This window comes from Meleagris gallopavo, chromosome 5 (genome assembly GCF_000146605.3).
Source record: "Meleagris gallopavo isolate NT-WF06-2002-E0010 breed Aviagen turkey brand Nicholas breeding stock chromosome 5, Turkey_5.1, whole genome shotgun sequence".
Lineage (NCBI taxonomy): Eukaryota > Metazoa > Chordata > Aves > Galliformes > Phasianidae > Meleagris > Meleagris gallopavo.
In genome coordinates this window covers 58055173-58077577 of record NC_015015.2, presented here as the reverse complement: position 1 = coordinate 58077577, position 22405 = coordinate 58055173, and the positions used below count along the sequence as shown (strand labels likewise).

General features: G+C 45.5%; 1 long non-coding RNA gene across 1 annotated transcript in view; it reads left to right on the top strand.

The window, feature by feature from the left end:
• The first annotated feature begins 9891 nt into the window (after positions 1 to 9891).
• LOC116216707 overlaps positions 9892 to 22405 on the top strand; it is a 118799-nt gene continuing 106285 nt past the window's right edge. The window contains exons 1-2 of the long non-coding RNA XR_004160015.1: positions 9892 to 11682; positions 14503 to 14580. This is a non-coding gene — a long non-coding RNA (uncharacterized LOC116216707). The remainder of the gene's footprint in view (positions 11683 to 14502; positions 14581 to 22405) is intronic.

Here is a 22405-nt window from a genome sequence, read left to right as displayed (position 1 = left end):
GCGGCGGGGAGTGGCGATCATCGCGGCGGGAGGCGGCGGGCCGTCCCGTCACGGCCCGGCTCCCGGATCCCCGTCCCGCTGTAGTAGCGCTCCAGCCCCGCCCCGCCCCGCGCCACTCACAGAGCGCGCGTAGCGCCTAGGAGAGGATTTGAGTTGGAACCCCCTCGCGATGATTGGCTGCGGGGCTGCGTGACGTCAGAGGGCGCGGGACGGAAATGGCGGAGCTGAGCGGAAGTGAAGTAGTAGAGAGCTGCTTCCGGTTAGGTAGTGCTTCTGCCATGCTGCTGCTGGTGGGTTGAGCTCAGTCTGCGGTGCTGTGGATGTAGTGGCTCCTGGTGTGTGGTGCTTTAGGGCGGCGGTGTGCGGAGTAGGTGCTGCTGCTATTGGCTGGTGGGGAGGGTGGTGGGAGAGCTGTGTGGTTCCTCTGTTCTCGTGGGTGGTGACACCTGTGAAGCTTTTCCTTAAGCCAGGAGACCTGTTTCACTCTAGTTACCTGCCGAAGCCTTGGCACTTTTTCCTTTTGGGAAAGCGCAGTAGGTCTGTAAGATGTTTGGTGAGTGTAGTTCCTCTTTTCTAGCAAGAGGAGGCTGCGATCTCTAAGAGTGTAGTTGAGAAAGCTGTAGGTGTTCACAGGAGATAAATAAACAGCTTTAACAGAGCAAAGCAAGGCTTTTTTTTTTTTAATAACATGCTGGGCCCCAGGAGAGCTTCCTATGGAGTATGTCTAATTTGCTATTGCTTTGTTCCCTAAAGAAGAGGAGAGGTTGATTATGTAAGGAAGAAAAAATCACTCTGGCTACCTACAGAGAACTTAAGCTAACAAGAAATAGTAGGGCAGTTAATTGATTTTCTTGGATATTTACTGGTGCTGCATACAGGTGGAGCAGCAGCTGCATAAGGATGAGAGCTGACTGTTGCAGGGCTAGTGTTTGGTTTGGAGGTAAAAAGTGCAGGTTCTTTAGCTCAGGGTCACACCTGAAGGGTGGCAGCTGTGTCTGAGCCTTGTCAGGTTGTAAAAATTAAAGCCAGTAATGGTTTGCACTTTTGATATCCAAGGCCAGGAATGAGGGTAAAACATCTGATGCTTTTGCATGCCTTTGCCATGATTGTTTTTGTTGTCTGAAATAGCAGCTTCTGCTCTGTTTTGATGCCAATGAAGCCTGAAGGAGCAAGGAGTCATCCTGCAAAACACACTCCGTATGTACAAGGTCCCATCAATACTGTGTTTAGAGTACTGCACAGATCTTGGAGACTGTTTGGAGTACCAAAACAGCATGGAAACAGCACTAAATGCCACTAAGAGAAACTGGGGGGTAGTCCTGCAGGGTAGGACTCCCCTCAGCTGAAGGCCATGCTCACCTGCTTCAGATGGCCACACAGGTGGAACAATGCACTGCCTTCTGCATAGGCCTCTTCTTTCTCCACTGGCAGGAAGGTCTTGGATGTCCTCTTGCTGAACCTCATTTGACAGTTGGTCTCTAGCCCACTTTGTGTTCTAGTGTTACTGGTCAGTAAGCATATGCCAAGGTACCTGAGTAGTCCCACTGATTTCTTGTGACTATAAAGCTGAATAGATGAATTTCCTGGACTGGGTATTAATGTGGGCTGATGTTGAAAGTGTGCAAATGAGCATTACGCAAAATTGCATCAGAATGCAGAAGCCTTTTTGTGTGGGAGAGGAGCTCCTTATCTTTAGGAAATTGAGTAATGCTGCAGAGATTTCTTCCAGTAGAAGGCACGCACAGGCATTGTAAGCAAGGCCAAAAGCTTTGAGAGCTCAATGAGCAAAGGGAGAGGAATAGAGAACTTTCCCCACTAGGAAATTCTGAAGCCAGTAATAAACCATCCTGCATGTACAGACATGCACATACATGTTAAATATGGGTATATTTACTTCTGCCCTCCCCACCCTGACAAAAAAACCTGTGGGTTTCTTTTCAGCCATACAAGCAATTGATTTAAGGTCTCAAAAAATCTGAAGGACAAACTGGAAGACATAAAAGCCTGGAAAATTAAAAGTACAGTTTTCTCCCAGAAAAAGGGTGTATGCATTCCATTAAATAAAAGAAAACAAGAAATGGGGATAAGGTGCAGTGAAGGTAATGCCAGCAAGTTGCACACCAGTTAGCCAGGCAGATGTGTAGATACGACCAGTGCAATGACTGAGCTACCAGAAAAATGGCTCTAGAAAGAAAACTTATAAAGTATGCCTCTTTGCAGATCTTTACAGTAATTATAGGAAAAGAAAACAGAAAACCTGACAGCAAAAGGACATTTCTTTAATTACTAATAGTAATCTATCTTGGCTAAGTGGGATACAATAAAAGATGCTTAATTGTAAACATTCTCCCTCCTTTTGCTCTACTTCTCTCATCGGAACCTTGCTTTGGAAACACAGAATATTTGCCATTCTCTCATGGGTGCCGTAGATGTTCAAAGACCAACAGAAGCTGGTTGTTCCCTTGGTTTTTGTACATGAAGCATCTCCCCGGGACAGAAATGTGATGCAGAAGAGTGACGTGGCTCACAGGACTGCAGATGCTCACCTGTATGCCTCTACACTTAGAGTACAGCACTCTTCAGTGACAGCACCCACTGAAGGTGACACAAAAAAGAATGAAGTCTGTAAGCATTTCCATGAGAAGGTATGCACACTGCAGCCAAAAAGCACACAAGTTTTCCTACGTCTAGCTTACGCTGCAGATGTGGCTGAAGACACAGGAATTTACCTGCACTTAGCAATGCAGGCTTTCTGGCTGCTGCCACAGCACTGCTCAGGAGAAGGGAATGGAACAATTTCCAATGGGTGTGTGGCAGTTCCGGCTCAAATCCTCTCCCAGTCTCTCCTGGCCCAGCGGTCAGGGGGCCGCAGAGCCGCCCAGGAGAGGTTTGTATTTATTCCCCCTAGTCTGTTTGCAGATGGGGGTGACCTGTTGCAATATGTTGAGTCTAGAGGGTTTGGTGTTGAGCCCCTCACTGCCAGACAGACAGATAGTGAGGCACTGGAGTGTGTGCAGAGAAGGGAACGGAGCTGTGAGGGCCCTGGAGCACACATCTGGGAGAACAGCTGAGGAAGCTGGGATGGGTCAGTGTGGAAAAGGGGCTCAGGGGAGACTTTATAGCCCTCTGACAGCCTGAAAGGAGGATGTGCTGACGTGGGGGTTGGCCTCTGCTCCCAGGTAACAGCAACAGCACAGAGGGAACAGCCTCAAGTTGTGCCAGGGGAGGGTCAGGTTAATATTAGGAAACATTTCTTCTTCCAAAGAGCAGTCGGGTGCTGGAACCGGCTGCACAGGGAGGTGGTGGAGTCACCGTGCCTGGAGGTGTTCAGGGAACGTTGGGCTGTTGTACTGAGGGACGTGTTCAGCAGCAGTTCAGCACTGGCAGTCGAGGTGCCAGAAGGAGCTGTGTTTCAGTACCAATTACTTCAGCCCGAACCTCCTCACACACGGCTAGGATCTCCTTCTCAGTTGGAGTGTAGCCCTCTTCTGACCCCCTGTACGCTTGGCTCCAGAATCCCAGGGGTCGGCCTCGGGTCTCTCCTGAGGCTCTTTGCCTCAGACTCCAAGTGGGACCTTTCTCTCCAGCAGCAGTGTAGAGGATGTTCTTTACATCCTGTCCCATCCATACTGGCCCCAGGGCCACAGCACAGGCTATCTCCTTTTAATCTGTTCAAAAGCCTGCTGCTGCTGCTCAGGGCCCCACATAAAATCATTCTTCTGTGTCACCTGATAAAGGGGGCTTACAATAAGGCTGTAGTTTGGAACATGCATTCTCCAAAAGCCCACTACATCCAGAAAAGACTGTCTCTCTCTCTTGCTAGTGGGTGGAGACAGCAGTGATTTTGTCAATCACATCTGCTGGGATGCGACAACACCCATCTTGCCATTTTACTCCTAGGAACTGAATCTCCTGGGCAGGTTCCTACACTTTGTTTCACTTAATAGCGAAACCAGCTTGCAGAAGAATTATTTGCTCTCCTTTCTTAAAAACTTCCTCTGCTGTATCATCTCACACAACGATATCATCGATGTACTGCAGGTGTTCAGGAGCCCTGTTCCAATGTGGTTTGGATCAACCCATGGCAAACGGTCGGGCTGGTTTCCACCCCTGAGGCAAACAGTTCCAGGTATACTGAATACTCCTCAAAGTAAAAGCAAACTGTGGCCTGCATTCAGTGGCCAAAGGAATGGAGAAGAATGCACTGGCAGCGTCAGTGCTGGCATACCATTTGGCTGCTTTTGACTCCAGTTCCTACTGGAGTTCTGACATATCTGGCACAGCAGCACTCAGTGGAGGTGTGACTTCGTTCAGGCCATGCTGGTCCGCTGTCAGCCTCCATTCTCCACTGGCTTTGTGCACTGGCCATACGGGGCTGTTAAATGGTGAGTGGGTTCTGCTGATCGCTCCGTGACTCTCCAGCACCAAATTACTGTGCCACAGAATTTTGCAGAGCTTTCCTGGGCTCGGATCTATGGAAGCTCTTCTTGGTTGTACAAAGACTTCAGACAGGTCGGGGTGACCGTCCCCAGTATTACCGTCTGCTAAGCAATAGAGGGCGGGCTTGTCTTCAAAATCCAGGCTTCGTGCCCCTTCTGCCTCGCTCGTCTGAGTTACTGCCGGAGGAACGAAGGTTTTTATCTGCAGAAGCCCGTAGGATCAAATGTCCGCATTATTCTCTGTAAATGCTATCTTTGTTAAAGATGCTTGCAGTGACTACCAGGTTTTATGCCACACAGCAGTGTTTCTCTGGATTAAGTGAGAATTACGAAGTAAAACCATTCAGTGCTAATGGAGCAAATTACAGAATGCACTGTGTAATATAAAAAGTCTGATAGAACTGAATTAATATTAAAACTTTTTAATTCATGAAATCATCGAACCATAGAGTTGTATGAATTAAAAGGAGCCCTTCAAGGCCCTCTGGTCCCACTGCCTGCAGTGCACAGGGACACCCACAGCTCCATCAGTGCTCACAGCCCATCCCCTGACCTCGGCTGTGTGCAGGGATGGGGCAGCACCGCCTCTCTGGGCAGCCTGTGCCAGCATCTCGCTACCCCTGTTGTGAAAAACTTACACCCAATTTAATCTCCCCTCTTTTAGCTTACTGCATGTGTAAAAGCTAAAAGATTAGTGCTTAAGTTACCCAGACAGAAAGAGATGTGAAGCCAATGACAGGGGCAGATAGTTACACTTTTTGCTGTTTACTTAGTGGTGGATTTTGTGGGTTGTTGATATTTTTACCCATTGTTTTTATTTTGCATCACGTTTTGTATTCTTCCCCTGTTACTGTGTGACCAGAGTGCTAAATCGTTTGGCCACTAACAATGGCTGAGCTCTTGCAGATGGCCTGTCACGATAAACTGCTTTGTGAAGTAATGCACCGCAAATGCCCTTTGCGTTCCAATGGGTTTTCCTCTCCAGGTCCTGCGGTAGCGCCCCGTGGCTCCGGGATGGAACAATCCTGGGCAGTAAAGAGATTGAGATAATGACAGTCCATGGTGACAGCAGGGCTGGCAGATCCAGCCTGGGGGAAGAAAGACACATCCTTGCCGATAGAAATGCGTCCATCCTTTGGGAATTGCAGCTTGGGAATCAAAGCTGACCTCATAGACAAGAATGACGGAGAACAAGCTTTTGATTTATGACGAGATGGAGCTCAAAGTCTGCCCTCCTGATCCTTCCTTACAACACACCTTTTGTATTTTATACGAGCTCTTGCACTTTATTCTTAGAATGTTATCTCCTGGGGTATCATCTTGAAGTCTTTCAGTTTTGCAGTCGGTTCACTCCTTTGAAGCAGGTCATTTTGTTTTTGGTGTTGTGTTGTTGGTTTTTTTTACTCCAACTAAACCCCTATTTTTATTATCACAGATAAACTAGCCATTTATATTTAATACTTATCAGTTGCCTTGGTTTGTTCTTTTCTATTCCCCTTTTCCCCCTCCCCCCAGCCTCTCCTGAAAGCTAAAACCAGATTTGCTTTCTAGACCATTGACTCATCTTGGGAGCCCCATTCCTTGGTACCTCATCTGTCCCAGGCACTTGAATATTAATGAGTTACATGTTTAGTAATTAAATGTGTGGGCCAGATCCTTAGTAAAATGTTGACCTCTTCTGCCTCCAATGAAGCGATGCCACTTTTCACCACTGATACCTAATTAAGGCACCCACTGCTGATGGGATCAGTATGTCCCCTTGGTGGGAAGCCTGCTGTCAGATAGCTGGACGCTTTGGTGTGCAGGTCTCCTGCAAACTTGTTAGCTCCCTCAAAGTGCTAAAACTGGGTCTTAACCTTGTTAGCTTATTCTCATCCAAATTATCCAGTCTTCCTATTGGCTTCATCTTTGCTGCGTCTTCTGTGACAAGCAATAGAAAGGACATAAAAAGCATTTATGGTGGTGTCAGTTATAAATGGGAAAGGCTATGACAGCATAAGCTCAAGCAAGCTTTCTGAAAAGGAATGTTTCTGTGCATCAGCTCCGTCGTAGCCGTGTTCAGGGTGCTGGTATTCCCACATATCTGCCAGCCTGTCTGTCATCTGCCTGCCCGTCTTCCTGACGTATATTGCTGTAGATAAATACGCTCCGCTGGCGATGAAAAGGAAGTGACCTCACAGGTTTGTCTGTTCAGCCACAAAGGTTTGGTTGTAACGTGACATTCCATCTGATTACTCTGGTTTACACCAAATTCAACAACCTGTGGCCTGCAGATACTCAGCGTAAAGAGCAGAGAGAGACTGACCTTGACAACCTCATTTCTCATTCCTTTCTTGTTATAGGTAATATAGCTGAAAATGTGGTTTTAATTATAGTACTAATGAAAACTGAAAATCCAGACAGACACTTGACAAACTCTGGTACGCTTTATATTACGTTTGTGCTAACTACAAAGTATCCAGCTGGGTGTAACATTATCTCTCTTTTCCTTGAGCATCCGCCTGACTTAAGCTGTATAATTAATGTGTACTTTGGCTGGAGATCAGTTTACAGTTGGCTTTTTAGCATCTTTACATTTTTTAAGATGTTGCAATGAAGCAAATCTGTTTCTTACCTGTGTGCCTGCACTCTCCAGGGGGAGCTGGTACCTGTGCAGGAGCACCGGTGGGGAGAACTCAACCAAAGTGCCTCTGCCAGCTGAGCCCCACGCATTGAAGCCTCCTCCAGAAGTACGTGTGGGGAACAGAAGCAAGGAACGCTGTGCCCATTTGTGCTTAGCCGCTATTCATCTCCTGCGTATGGCTTGTTGATTCTTATTGTGGCATTGATACACGACTGCTCAAAGCACAGTTTGAGAAGGGGCTGCTTTTATCTCATTTCTGTATCAGGAAAGGCCTTTGTTTTCAGAACTCACCAACTAGAAACCCATGTTCTCTGCCAGAGCCAAAAGCAATCAAAGCAGGTTCCCTGCCAAGCAACACCAGCACACCTTCATCCTGAGCTTAATGCTGGATTCCAGCTGGGCATCCCGTGCCCATGTATGCAGTGGTGTTACACTGAATACTGGCTTTCACTGAGCAAATGCTCTCTTGAGTCCAGACCGAAATCAGCTTTCAAGCCATTTCCTTGTAACATAAGGCGAGTTGAAATTGGGTTGCAAGTGTTAAAATTCCAAAGGCTTACCTTGCACCGCTGTTTTCAAGGACGTGCTGTGGAATCTGAGGGTTTCCTTCACAAAAATACTAACGGGATTCCTTGCCAAACATCCAAAAACATATCTGACATGAAGGGAAATGGCTTCAGTAGAGCTGCCTGCACAGCGGGGATCTCAAGGTGTTGCTCTTAGGGATGAATACGTAAGGATTTTCAGAGTTCGTAAGGCTGTTGCTGTGTTTTGATGTTGGTGAGCATGCACCAAGAGCCTCTCTGCATAGCCTGTCCGTAGCAGTGCTTTAAGCTTGCTTGCTGATACAACCAAAAGCCAAACATGGATGTGAAAAGTTTCTTCATGGATTTGTCATGAGGGGCTTTACTTCTTTCTGAAAGACCAACTGACTCCAGCTTCTGCGAAAGCCACCCCAAAATACCATAGCTAAAGGGCAGCTGCTTTTAAATAGTGCCTTTCTAACACTGTCTGGTGGGCACTGTTACAGATCTGCATTGCCCTAGAAAACATGGCACTAAAGTGGTGTATTTCCTTTGTAAGAAGGATGGTGTAGATTTTGGAAATAGCAGTCTTTCCATACGTGTGTGTTCCACTAACATTTTGAAGCCTTGTGTGAACTGAGGCCCTGTAGGCCAAGCACTGTGCTGACCTCTAAATGGGCACTGTAGAAAAATCCCAGCCCCCATTTCTACCACCACTGCTAAACTGGTTTTCGTGGTGTCTTGTGAGTGCCCGTTTGCCATAAGGGAGATGCACTGGCATCAATTAAAGGTGTTTCCCCTCTCATGGAGGAATAACACCTCGACTCCAGTTAGTAAGCAGTTCCGACAATGAATTAAAGCGGATGTTGCTGAGCTCTTGGTACTGACACACGTGGCATTGCAACCTTTAAAGTGTCCCTCCCGCAGCCCCTCTAGCTGTATTAAGGTCTAATTTCCATCCTATGAACACTCAGAAGAATGATTAAGAAAAGTACCCCATTCATATTCCATGTTATGCAGAGAAAATTCATGGCTGTGCAGTTTCTTGAGTGAAAGTGTGCTGGTGGGTAACACAGTATCACGTATTTGTTAATCCCATAATTTTACTAAACAGATCAACGGGATAGGCATAATAAAAGCATTTAATATTTAATATTGGTGCATTTTTAAGCGTTTGTTTTCCCCTTGTGGCAAATTGGACTGTATTTCCCCTTCCCCTTCAGAGCTCTGTGGAAGGAAAGAAAAGTGAAAGGAAGGCTCAGAGACAGCTGGAAAGCATCCTCCCCTATCTCCTCCATAACTGGACTCCTCGAGGAGAGAAAGTGTAGGGTATAATTACTAATAGTATTGACATTATGGCTTTCATAGCCCAAAGATGATTGCAAAGCTGAATACACATGAAACAGCAGTTTCTCAGCTGCCAATTTTGTCATAATATGCCACAAAGCATAGCAAAATAAACACCTTAATCCAACCCCTGAGATGACAAACATGGCAGGGAAAATAAGCAGCAAGCAAGGTGCTACACAGTATGGTTCCATGAGAAAAATCTCAAAGAGCTCCATAACGAATAGGCAAAAAGTTAACATGGTGACTGTGCTAACACTCTGTGGACTGTTAATGCAGTCCGGTCAGAAATGCTGTTGTCTCAACCCTCTGAGCCCCATGTTGGTGCCAAACTGACTGCTGTGGTTCAACCCAGCATGTTAAACACAGTCATCCACTTGCTTCCCCCCTTTGGCTCTGCGCAACATTGCCTAGCAGCAACTATAAACATTGGTGTGTTATCAACATGGTTCTTCTCCTAGAACCAAAGCATAGCATCGTACCAGGCTCTCTGAAGAAAACAATTCCATCCCAGCTGAAACTAAGACACTAGGAAAGAACAGTATGTGGTTAAAACAAAGTTCTTTTATCTGTAAGACCAAAATCTAATAAACTTTCAGAGTCTTCTCACAGCACGGATAAATAGTGCTGCATAGTATGCATTTGTGCAGCACTGGGTCCAGTGCTCCTCCCGTTTCAGCTGGAGATTTAAAAATGCAACACTGCAGTTGAAGGAGGGCAGATTTCAGTTGGATGTCAGGGGGAAGTTGTTTGCTGTGAGAGTGGTGAGGTGCTGGAACAGCTGTCCAGAGAGGCTGTGGATGCCCCGTCCATCCCTGGAGGTGTTCAAGGCCAGGTTGGATGGGGCCCTGGGCAGCCTGGGCTGCTGTGAGATGTGGAGGTTGGTGGCCCTGCCTGTGGTGGGGGTTGGAGCTTTGTGATCCTTGAGGTCCCTTCCAACCCAAGCCATCATATGATTCTATGATTCTATGATGCCAAGCAAATGTGGTGCTACAAAAGTGCTGCAAGCAAATTGCTTTTAAAAGCACAAAAGCGTATAATTTCTCCAAGTGGTGGTTCTAATAGCAATGACAGACAGCTCTGCCATAGCCCATGGCAGTGGATATTCAGCGTGGCAACAACATACTTTCTGGTTCTTTGAATTATGCTGCACATGGTGGCCCTGGAGCTACGTGTGGAATGGCTGTGGTGTGAGCTGATGGGCTATTTTGTGCCTCGGATGCAGAGTTTTTATGATGGCCGATACTCTGAAGCTCGTTCAGGCAATAAATTTACTTGCCTTTGAGTTTACAAGGCAATAAACAGTTGAGGCCTTTGACCTCAACATTTACCAAATACATTTGCAGCAGTTGTGTTTATTGACGACTATTTATAGGGAAGTATTTTATACCAAATTTCACGTGTGAAACAGAACAGCTTAACTTTGCAGTGCTTAATTCTTTCTGATTCCTGCCTCTGCTTCCTCTCTTTGATTTACTTCACTGGGAGAAGTTGCAGATTGATGCTGCAAAAGGTTCTGTTACGGACTGCAACAAATAATCTAACCCCCACTTTTTAGAACCTCGTCCATCTTTATGTGGCTGAGATAAAGCTGCATCTGTGTTACATTTTGCAAGGCTATTTGTATAAGATACAAATGCATTTGGGTTACGAATCCCACTCACTGCGTGTCACAGAGGCAGTCAGTTGCCACGATGGGTTGCCCATAGCCATGAGTTTGCTCTGATTTCCATCATGGGTTAAATGAAAGACTGACAGGCCTGGAGTTTACTGGAAAGGCAACAGCACTTTCATCCCTTCCTGCAACTGTAGGCTGAGCTCATACGAGGTGCACCTGAGTAACTGTTCCCCAAGCAACCCTGCTTTTGGAGCTGCCACTTTTTAAATTGCATTGGCCCCAGTCCAGCAAAATACTTGAGTTAATGTTTAATTTCAGGCATGAAGCATGGGACTTCAGTGTGACTGCTCGTAAGCTTAAAGATAAGCACATGCTCAAGTTCCTTGCTGGAAAATGGCCAGCATGCTTTTTATCTTGCAGGATTGAGCCTGTAAGGTACTCATTGCAATCTGCTGAGATCTTCTTGCTTGACTTCTTGCAGAAAAATGGTTTCAGATGCTGGGGAGTTATGGTCATTCACCTGTGAATGGCTGACCAGATTCTTGCCCCATGCAAGTTGCTTCATGCTACTTTTCAGCAAGATAGGCTGAAGAGTTTGCATCAGGAAATCTGTAGTCTTTTTGCAACTGGACTTTTTTCTTCTAGAGGTAGTTATACTAACATATCACAGAATCACAGGGATTCTGCTGGAAGGGACATCAAGAGATCACTGAGTCCAACCTCCTGCAAAGCAGGTCCCTACAGTATGTTGCACAGGTTGGTGTCCAGCTGGCTCCTGAATGTTTCCATAGGAGACTTCACCACCTCTCTGGGCTGTTCCAGAGCTTCATCTCCCTGACCATAGAGAAGTTCTTCTGCATATTAGTATGGAACTTCCTTTGTTCAGTATTGGGTCACTGTGAGGTCACGGCTTGAACTGCTGATGGAGCACCTGGTGCGGGAGTGCAGCTGGCCCAGGGTGCAGAGGCACCTTGTTTGCACCTGTGCTCCCTAGGGGACCAGAGGGGCTGGACCCAGAGTAGAGCCCCTGCTGGGCTCATATAAGGGCCAGCCACGGGAGGAGATCTCTTGGACTTGGGCTGCTTCTTGGGAAGGAGAGCTGCATAGCTGGAGATCCCCTTCACCAGTAGGGTGAGTTCAGCTCTTTTCTATATGTGATTGTTGGCTTACCTCTGAATATTTTCCTGGTATTGCTAAGAACCTGTCTGAAGTAATTTTGCTTCTCTGTGAGCATAACGGAAGTTTTAGGCCATTGCTCCTTGTCCTATAGCTGTGTACCACTGAGAAGAATTTGACCTTCTCCACTTGCCTCCCACCTCCCTTTAGAGATTCATAAATGTTTATCAGATCTTCTCTCAGCATTTTTTTCCCCAGACTGAACAGACCCAGGTCACTCAGCCTTTCTTCATACTGGAGGTGCTCCAGGCCCTTCATCATCTCTGTGGCCCTCTGCTGGATTCCTTCAAGGAGATCCCTGCTTCTTTGGAATTGGAGAGCCCAGAAATGCGCACAGGCGTAGTGCAGGAATATCATGAAAACTCTTAGAAAAATCCTTTTCAACCAGATGATCAGACTCGGGTGAACTACACCAAATCTGTTTAGAAAGTAGTGTTTGATATTTCATTAAGCTAACATAAATGGATCTAGAGTAAATTGCTTTCCAGTGCTGACTTTCATTAATGTGACATTAAGAAAGCGAGCTCACTCAGTAGAGTGGTTCCCTCCACACAGGAAGGAGTGATGCTTTGTGTATTTGGTATGGTGAATGCTGAAACGAGTATAAGAGGAATACTTTATTTCTGCAGCTTTAGCTTTGGGATTCACGTTCACCAGTTATCTCCCAGGTTCACACACTGGAGATCTGTGAAAATAATATGAAATGGTGTTGATTCACATGGAGATAGTGACAAACTGGAGTGCTGGGGCAGGACACAACAGTTTCTTGGAACCCCCGCTGTCTGTTTAATGAGGTGGCTGTGATGCTGGGCTGGAATTAAGGTCCTCTGGTAGGAGAGTGTCAGAGACAGCCCGTTGCTTTGTTGGGCTGGGTTTTGGATGTGTATCAGAACCCTGCTAAGGAAATCCTGTACAGGGATGTGTAGATGCTGCCTCAGTATGGATGTTTGGCTGAGTTTGCTGTGAAGCAGAAGGAAGGGATAGGCCCATCTGTAGGGGTGAATGCTTGCAGCCTCGTTGTGGCTAAATGTGAGTCCAAGAAGAAAAACGACACGGAGGAGGACAAGTGGGGAAGGACATCCCATTAGCAGCCTGCCTGTATGACACTGTAAAAGGCAACTCTAGATCTGTCAGCACAACTGTGTGTGGAGCATGCCAAGAAGCCAGATGCTGCTCCTGCTGCTGAAAGACTTTTTTCCACAGCTCGGTGCTGGGGCCTTGTGATGTGAAGCCCTGCCCCATGTGTGGCCATGGGTGCAGGACTTTGCTGCTGGCTAAAGCAGTGAAGACAAGAGAGGGAGGGATCTTATACTTGGGCTGATACATAAAGTAAAAACAAATTAATTGGGTTGCAAAGTCAATTTAAAAAGGGAAAGAAAATCCCTTTAAAAAAAAAAAAAAGCCTTTGTAACACACAGTGATTTAATGTTTAGTAGTAACATCTGCCTTTGCTAGACTTCCCTCAGCTGTATTCCTCCCCACAAGGGCTAGTTTCTAATGAAGCATTACAAATAATTATATCATTTTTTAGAAGACCATTGCTAAGTGAATGAGAGGCATGCTTAATAGCACTGCGTTATCTGCCTCATCTTCCTTTGTGTGCATCTATCCTGAAGGATTACACCTTCCTGTGCATGCATTCTGGGTGGTGGAGGTGCACTCAGGAGTATCCTTTGGAGGCCAATGGGCAGAAATCCCCCAAATAAACCCACAGATCCTTAAGGAATCATTACAGCCCTCATCTATCCACCTGGCCCACTGGCTGCCCTCCAGGATCACTCTGTGTTGCTATGCAAGGAGTCACAGAGGTGCTGTGCTGTTCTTTGTGGCCCTCAAGGACTTGCTGAAAAGAAAAGAGCTGTTAAAATAAAAGGCTGCATTAAACAACAGCCATTAAGTTAAAGTTGGATGTAAATCTGCTGTAGTGTTTTTTAATTTTTATTTTTTAAAATTTGTTGTGTATATAGAAAATATCTACTTGTATGGAAATTTCTGACTAAATCCCCAAAGAGTTATATTTTGTGCTGAAATTCTATTTTCTTTTTATATCATTTTATTGATTGGAAATCCTTATTTTCTGCTGGAAATGTGTTGGAAATGGTTACCTTGTCTTGACATATTCAGGAAGGGGGAAAGCACTGATCACTTTGCCAGCAGATTTAATAAGCTTTTAATACTTTCCTGGCATATTCACGTACTTCTTGGTCTTCAAATTTGTATTGCAACCCAGAAATTCAGGGCAGGAAAAAAGGAGAAATAGATACTAAAAAAAATAGCTGAAATAGGACAGGAAAAAAAACGCTACTGTGCAGTTTCCTGTGTGATGCTTCCCAGCTAGAGTGTAATTCCAACTGCCACAAAGTGACTGTCAGATTTCATTGGTGCTTCATGGAAACTTCGTATCTGGAAGTGCCCAGAGGAAAGCACGCAGTGCCCTGCCTCTGTTATGGGCTGTGCCTCAGTTAATCCCACCAGCCTGCTGGGAGCATCCTTCTAGAATCCTAGAGTCACTAATGTTGGAAAAGACCTCCAGCCCTGACCGCCCCACCCTGCCCACATCCCCCAGTGCCACATCTCCACTGTTCCTGAACACTTCCAGACACGGTGACCCCACCACCCCTGGGCAGCTGTGCCACTGCATCTCTGCTCTTTTGGAGAAGAAATGTTTCCTGCTATCCAACCTGAATCTCCCCTTGTGCAACTTGAGATCATTGCCTCTTGTCCTACAATGCTGTGGGTGGCAATGTTTTACACAGATAATCTCCTCTTTTCTAGGTTAGCTGGCCACCATCAGCAACTTACTCTCACAGTGGTTAAGTCAACAGTGACTGAGACAACAGAGCCCAGATATTGGTAAGTGTGTGAAATTTACGTTAAAGTAATCAACATGCTGTTGATGTAAGCTGTCTTGTATTTGTCTTTTTTGCTTGATAACCCTTTTTCCCATGTGCAACAAGTCCTGCCAAATCAGATGCAAGAATATCTGCTGAGGTATTTTGACTGATTTAGTAGCTTGCCCTACTGTAAGAGGAAAAACTGTGAATGCCCCAGCCCTGGAGGTGTTCAAGGTCGGGTTGGCTGGGGCCCTGGACAGCTTGATCTATGGGTTGCCAACCCTGCCTGTGGCAGAGGATTGGAACTGGATGATCTTCAAGGTCCCTTCCAGCCAAAGTCAATCTGTGGTTCTGTGAAATGAACGGAAAAGTCAAGGGCGCTCATAAAGAATAGTCTGGTGCAGCCCTTCATATTCATTCTGGGGAAGAAATAGCTCAAGCATACTATGGTTGTAGCCTTAGTAAGAATAAACTGACATGGTTTTTGTGGAGTTACTCCAGTTGATCTCAGCCGTGAGCTGCTGAGATGCTTATTTGATAAATAACTGTGTGACATGGCATGTTTTGGGGGATCATGCTCTTACTGAAGGTATTAAAAATATCTGGAGGATGTTGTAGCATTAGATAGTTATGCACATTAAATAATGCTATTGGCGGTGCTATCTGGAGCTTTACATTGTAATGCTGTGTTACTGGTTGGTTATATCTCTGTCACTTTTTTTTCTAAGCAATAGCTAAAACCAACTCCCTTGTTGCTGAGATTGGAAAAAGATTGGAAAAAGATGCATGTTGTTGTTGCTCAAAGTGAAAATATTATAAAAATCACACTTTGGACAAAGACATGAAACCTGACCTGGAAGTGGAAATTGTTCTGATATCAGAAGGATCTCTTGGCATCCCAGTGCAGTGTTTTATCCCCAGTCTGGCCAAGCTGTGTGGCTCTCAGAATCTTTGCAGATGTTCATAGATGTTTAGGAGAGGCTTGTTAGGGTTTGGCAGCTAAATCCTCTCAAGTCCCCATCTGAACTGAACAAATTCATTCTCATAACTTCTTTACAGAGGATAAAAGAAAAGCCAGTAGGGCCATAGGAATGCCTATGTCCTAATCTTTTTCCAAACAGGCCTAAAGGGGCTTGTTCATCAGGCTTCGAATCCCTGACAAATCATCAGCATTTCAGAAAACAAGCCTTGTGCCAAGTGTAGAACTGATCTTCCAAGAATGCCTGTTTCATGTTTGTCCCTGCAGCTATAAGGGCAGCAACTCACCTCACTGGTACACCTCAAGAGAGGTTCCCCTAGAGCTCAGAAGGAAGATGTATGGGAATATAGCCAGGATGGTTGCCTGTATGCACGAGAATGCCTTTGTTCTGGAAACTGTATTTTGCATTTCTTACTTAAAGCATTAAGAAAGACCACATCCAATTTTCCCTGTAGTAAAAGTGACCAATTCCTTTGTCAACTCAGTGTGTGACACTGTTGGTTCTGAGAAACTTGCTGTTCTCAAATACTTAAGCATGTTTGTGTCATTCTTATGTCATTAAGGACATGCTTAATTCTCCTGGCTTGATGAGGAACATAAGTCTCTAAAGGTAATCACATGCTAAAGTGCCTTTTTGGAAAGGGATTGATTTAAACCTGATAGATTTAGACCCAGGGATGTGGCTTGGTGGGCATGGTGGGGGTGGGTTGATGGAGAAGACCTCTAAGATCACCAAGACCAACCAACCTTAATGATTCTGTGATACAACTACAAAAATCTTCCTGTTGACGAAGTGCCCATTCAGCAGCAGTAGTGTGGAGCTGTACTGCTGCTCATCTAATCATAGCAATACGGGACTGAAAGGCTCTTGGTACAGAGTTCTTTGACTGCAAGGGTGCTCAGCCTGTGACGCAGAGGCTGGATATTGCCCCCAGATAAAAATAAATCCACCTGTAATTGGTTCCTCCTTTTCAGATGTAACTCAGGAGCACATGAAGGGTGGGCAGTTGGCTTCAGATGTTGCTTTGGTGGTGGGAACTGGGTGAGCATGGCCTGTGTTTCCCAGAATTATAGAATGCCTTGGGTTAGAAGGGACCTCAAAACCTATCCAGTTCCAACTCCCTGCCATGGGCAGGTGCCCCCACCAGCATGGCCTTGGGCACCTCCAGGGATGGGGCACCCACAGCTCTCTGGATAGCGGTGCCAGGGCCTCACTGGCCTCTCAGTGAAAATTTTTCTTATGGAGAACTTGCTGTTTTTGTTTTTTTCTTGAGGTTCCTGGAGTTGTCTTCCATGGGGTATGTGGTGCCAGAAATGAGGTCCTGTGACAAATATCAGCCAGGTGTAGACCAGCATCTCTGGAGCAGTTTGTTTGGGCTGCAGGACATATCATCCTAAGTCTCTGTAAAGAAGGTTGCTGGGAACAATCTCTTCAAGCTCAACTAAAATCCACAACATTACTTTTGCTGGGATGCCCCAGGAAGTTCTGTTCTTCTGTTCAGACAGGTGGTGTCTTGGCAGGTTGTGGAGGGAGGACAGGAAAGAATGGCCCAGCCAGCACTCCTGAGCACTGCTCGTGCAGTTGGCAGCCTTGCTAAGATGGCACTGGCCATACCTACATCCTTCTTGGTCAACAGACTGGGGATCCTCATGAATTGGCACAAGGATTTTTTCAGACCTCACGGTTAAATATCAACAGTAATTGTTGTGAAGGTCCCTCAGACAAACAGTCTGTTGGGTTTCATGTTTCTGTAAGCCGCTTTTGAACTCATAAAGCGTTCCAAAATGCTCTGGTCCAAATTTGGTTGTCAGCGCTGCTGGTTTGTGGGATGAAGCTTTTCGCTCCAGGGTTGTACCTGAGGCCCATTTCTGACCACCTTGCTCGTTTGGACTGCTTGAGTGAATCAGGTGAGAGGAATTAGGGTGCGGAACTCAATTTGTCTCTATTCTGTCAGCAGAAATTTGGTGAAAACCTCAGTGAGGGTGTTGGTGGTATGAGTGTCCAGCTGCTAAAATACAGATGTTGTGCAGCTAAACTGGATTGATCCAGAATAGTATTCCCTGGCAAGGTTTAGCATTCTTGATGCAAAGTGAACCCTCGCAGCAGGGCCTCTTATACTGTACGTTTGTTCTTTAATGAGGCAGATATTTAATCAATTGTAGAGAATACTGGTATCTGTGTTTTGCATATGTTTCAAATAACAATGAAACTTATACACGGTTGGAGTAATTGAAGCATAGCCTGATTTCAGAAGGGTGCACAGTCCTTACTGTGGTGTAATTTGAAGAGATTGGGGATCAATCAAAGTGCTTTAAAATTAAGGGTTTTCTGCAGCTGGGACACTCCCAAGTTGAGCTACTTTGGTTTCAGTTTATAGCTCAGCCTTTTTTCCCCAAGTCAAATGGTTTATTGTGCCCAGGATTTTGTAACTGTCACGTCTGAAAAGGAAAAGTATCTTTAAAAACCTGATATTCCATGGAGATCTAAACCTGCATTGAGCTGTGACCCAAACGTACCCTGAAGTTTAACGGCAAGATGTTTAAGATTTAAATCCAGACCCATGTTTCACATGAGTTCCTACCCTTACATGTCAGAATTTGAATGTAATATTCACTGAAGATATTGGAATTTGCTTTTGCTTCACTGTTCTCATACTGGTCACACTTCTGGCAATTATTTACTGCCCCCAAACATGACTTTAGCTCTTTACCAGAAACCCCTTATCCTTACAGTGATCCATACCATTTGGGTTCTATCTCTGCCTGCAAACATCCAGATGTGGCACTGAGGGATGTGTTTTAGTGGGGAAACGGTGGTGGGAGGTGAGTAGTTGGACTGGATGATCTTGGAGGTCTTTTCCAACCTTGGTGATTCGATGACTCTGTGATGTTCTGGAGCACTGAAAATTCCCATATGAATGGGTAGAACCACTACCAGGTTTTCATAGTGTTGCATTATGAATGTATGTTAAGTTATTCTCTGCATTTTCTTGCTTATTCCCCATGGAATAGAGACTAATATTTCTGGAGATAAAAGAACCAAACCTTGGTGATCGAGTTCTGATCCAATACCTGCTGAGTAGAGTGGAGATCTCTCACTGCTTAACAGGGCTGTGTGTAGGGCTGAGGAATAGCACATGAGGAGTCAGAACTAGGACAAGTTGTGTTTAGCTGTGCTCAAGCAACTTGTTGGACGATTTCAGCGATGTAGGCTACTTCTGTTTTGCAGCTGATAATTAATTGAGAATCTTTCTATTAACAAAGAGCCTCGGCTGAATGATGATTCTTAAATTAATTGATCCAATAGGTGGGTTTTATAGAGGAAAAAATCCAGTAGTTCAATACAGTCAGATATTTCAATCTATTTTGAGATTCATGTTATGGCTTTTATTAATGGGTAAACCTAGAGGTATTTCTAATAGCTGGGGAAAAAAGTCAATAAAAGCATCTGTGTAGAAAGAATATGCAAAATGAAGTGTGAAAAGTAGATGGAATGTAGAATGCCGTATGTAAGACATCATGGTAAGTAATGAATGGGAGTTGCTTACGTGGAACTCATCACAGGATCAGGTCCTGCAGGTCCCTGCAAAGGGAATGGGGACACAGCACTGGGGGATCTCCAAACCTTCTGGTTCCTGATGCATTGGTGGTTGTACTTCAGAAGCACTTGTTGTGCTTCTATGACTTTTAACGTAGAATTTATGGGGTAAACTGCAATGCAGTTAAGTAGAGGAGAAGCTCCAAACAAAACCACATCAAATTACTTAGCAAAATGAATATTTTGAAAAGTGATGTAAATTTGTCCAGCATTAATGAAATTATATGGCGAACATGAAAACAAATTAGAGTGCACTGAACCTTAAAAAGGTGAAGAGAAGTTTTCTGGAGTGAGAGATCTGACAGCTGCTATCTATGACATACAAGAGGAAGACAAAGGTTAGGAATGCGGCGTGCTTTAGAACAGAAGATTCTCTGTGCTTTGTCTTCTATATCGATAAATGAAAATAGAGTTTTGTGGTTAGGATATGGCTTCAAGTGCAAAGATAAGAGCCCGGGTAAATACCAGCACTCCTCCATTCCCGAGGGAAGTTGTGGCCTGCCCACATAATTTGCAGATAAAGTCCCATCTGTTAAAACAAAGTGCTGCAGCACCAGTAATAAATTTCAAGCAAAGACCAAGAGAGGTTATTTTTGCATGATGGTCTTTGGTGAGCTTTATTTTAAAGCAGAAAAGTATTTGGAACTGCAGTACAGCGGGTGGTGTTGGCTTTCAGTTAGCTGTACTCTTTTATGGGGCAAATGAGAAATCCTGCCCCGCTTTATTTCCCCAGTAAACACCGCCGCATGACAAACCAGTGTGAGAATCCAGTCATAAGGAAAACTCTGCTTCACAAATGACACATGCAGAAAAACAGCAGATGTCTGATGAAGTAAAGGACCAACTTATTGCCAAGTCTTTGGAAAACAAAATTAATTTCCTTTCCTCTTTGATAATGATGATGTAATGTAGTTAATAGGAAGAGCCTGCCATGCTCATGGAGTTATTAAAGAAGAAATGTAAGACATGCAGCAGGTCAGAAATAGGGGCTTACTTACCAGTGCTATAACCAGGAGGGTATTCATAGATGTGGAGCAGAAAGAAATGTGATAATGATGTAGAATGTTGCATTTTGCCTTATTTGAAGCACAAGGGTGTAAAGAAACAAAACTCACGAATGTCCGTTTAATTTGTACAGAGCTCTGGTTGTTCAGTGCAAAGAAGAGACGTCTTGGTTGGCAGCTCTTTTGGTTGAGCGAAATCAAAAGTACTTTGGCTTGGTTCTACAACCTTGGTTGGCCTCTTCTCACCCATAAGTCGTGACTGAATCTGAGAGAATGGCCTCAAGCTGTGCCGGGGAGGGTCAGGTGTGAGAGCAGGAAAAACTTCTCCAAAAGAGGGTCAGGAGCTAGCATGGGCTGCACAGGGAGGTGGTGGAGTCGCTGCCTGAGGGCTCAGGAAATGTCTGATGTTGTACTAAGGAACAAGGCTTAGTGGGAAGTACTGGTGGTGGACGGGTGGTTGGACTGGATGATCTTGGAGGTCTTTTCCAACCGTGGTGATTCTAAGATTCCGTTTTTTCCCTAATAAGGTGTAACCCAAAGGTCAGTGGCTGAATGGACGTGGCCCCGGGTGTCTTGGTGGGTAGGAAACACCTCGAAGAAAGAATGGCAAAAGAGAGATAGCAGCTATTCTTAATTTTCAAATTCTTAACTTTGCCCTTGAATTGACCGAGCCGAGGAGCTGTGGGCGGGCCCGAGGTTGGCTTGCACCGCTCCCTTCGGTCGCTAGATGTCCCCGCACGCTGCTGCGGCACGGAGTGGCGTCGGGAAGGTGAATGGGAGCGAGTCCCGTCATTTCCTTGGGGGCTGTGGGAAGGTGTCCCGTGCAGGGACACTTCGTGGTCTCTGTGCGCTCCGGTGGCGGAGCAGGCAGTGCTGGGATGCGCTGTGCTCTTACTGCCGGCACTACGAACGTTGGAGTTGTTCGTGGGAACTGCCGAGGAGATGCTCGAACGGTTTAAGGAGCCGTACCTGGTTTGGCGAAGCTTTGATGATTCAATCTCCTCCCCCGGTGGCAAACAGTACAGGTGTACGGAGGTGATACTGAAATGGGAGGCTCCTTGCCGAGGAGCCACCGCTGGCTGTGTGCACCTACCTGCGTGCCTACGGGATCCCGCAGTGCCGCAGTGGTGTAACTAATGGTGATGTTAGCAAGGCCCACGATAACAATCTGAAGTTTTGCATTACAAAGCACGTTCCCCAGCTCTGCCGCATAAGAGAAGCAGTACCTAATTAACCAAAGCCTGATGCTGACCTGTTATGCAGATGATGGTCGGGCTAGATGATCTTAGAGGTCTTTTCCATCCTTAATCATTCTTTGACTTGCATTTATTTCTATTTTTTACCCCTTGAATAAAAAACGAGCCCACTGTGATGAACGTGGCTGCTCACCTCTGTCTGGGGGTGAACGGCACAACGCTGTTGCTATGGCTGTCCTTGTCCTCGTGCAGGTTGCAGGACTGGGTTTTCCTTCCTATGGACTGTAGGTTTGCTATGTCTGGAGGCCAGCACACACTTGCTGGAAGGTTGGCTTTGAGGTATGCTGTCCTCCCAAGGATTTCATTTGTTGGGACTCACTGGGCTGTCTGTATGGCATGATGTGCCTTAACATTTTAGGTGCTTTTTCTCCACCATTAAATATTTCCGCCTTGAGTGCAAATCAGAAATACAGAAAGCAGAGCAAAACACTGCAGAAGTAATGGCAGTTTCCAATTAACACGGGAAAAATATTGCCAGAATTCGGTGTAAAATACCAAACATAACTCTTGAGGGGAAAAGAACATGTGACAGACACAACCAGCTTCAGCTGAAATATCTGCACAGGGACTGCAGTATTTCTTTTATTGTTACAGTTTTGCATATTTGGCAGAAAGTTTACAGGCATTTATTTCAGTCTCAGGTTGCCCTATTCCTTATTTGACTGCTCACATGTTGTTACAACAATAAAATTATTTGGGGTTTTGTTAAATACTTACAAAACTACCATGGGCATTAAAATAAACACCACCTGATAGAGTGTGTGTTTATTAACCTTGGGTGCTCAGCCACTTAAGGCCCACCTGCCAATGAGTGTTTCACACCAAAACAATCAGCTGAAGTTCAGCACGTGGGGCTGCTCACGCAGCGGGGACAGGTTGGAGAAGAGGACTTGTTCTTCTAAAATAGTGGTCAGGCAGTGATAAAGGCTGCCCGTGGAGTGGAGGGGTCACCATCCTGGAGGTGTTCCAGAGCCGTGGGGATGTGGCGCTGAGGGATGTGGGCATGG